Here is a 589-nt window from a genome sequence, read left to right as displayed (position 1 = left end):
GCGCATCTGGTGTAGTGGTATCATAGTACCCTCCCACGGTACTGACCGGGGTTCGATTCCCCGGATGCGCATCCTATTTTTTTATGTTTCCTTTTAAAATCTTACAACTTTACTTTTTCTTGATTTTTAATATAATCAAATCACTTTTACTTCGTTAAAAATACAAATTTATATTTTAAAAAGAGACTAAAACTTAAATCAACAATGTAATCAATGATGTGGATGATTAAGGGTTCGTTTGGTACGAGATAAGTAGGAATATCTCATGGAATTATTTTATTCTTTTTTATTGAAAGAATAACCTCACAATACTAGTTTATGTGTAAGCGTCTTGCACGTGTACCTCATTTTCATGAATTCATATATTACACTAAATAAGATATTTCTTTAAATAATAAAGATGACTATAATAATTAAATTGAATATTTTTTTACTATGTACCGATGAAGAATTTATTTATTAAATCTAACCTTTATCAAAAATATTTTTAAAAGTCGATCTTTTTGTGTTTCCTTTTAAAATCTTACAACTTTACTTTTTTCTTGATTAACCTATGTTGTATGCATTTAATATAAGCAATTTTTAATAT

At 26.7% G+C, this 589-nt stretch overlaps 1 non-coding gene across 1 annotated transcript; it reads left to right on the top strand.

Moving 5' to 3' along the window:
• Window positions 1–71, top strand: TRNAG-CCC. Its single transcript has one exon. It is a non-coding gene; the product is annotated as a tRNA-Gly (tRNA).
• The last annotated feature ends 518 nt before the right edge of the window (window positions 72–589 follow it).

The sequence above is a fragment of the Capsicum annuum genome, chromosome 3, assembly GCF_002878395.1.
Source record: "Capsicum annuum cultivar UCD-10X-F1 chromosome 3, UCD10Xv1.1, whole genome shotgun sequence".
Taxonomy (NCBI): domain Eukaryota; kingdom Viridiplantae; phylum Streptophyta; class Magnoliopsida; order Solanales; family Solanaceae; genus Capsicum; species Capsicum annuum.
This window is presented reverse-complemented; position numbering and strand designations above follow the sequence as displayed.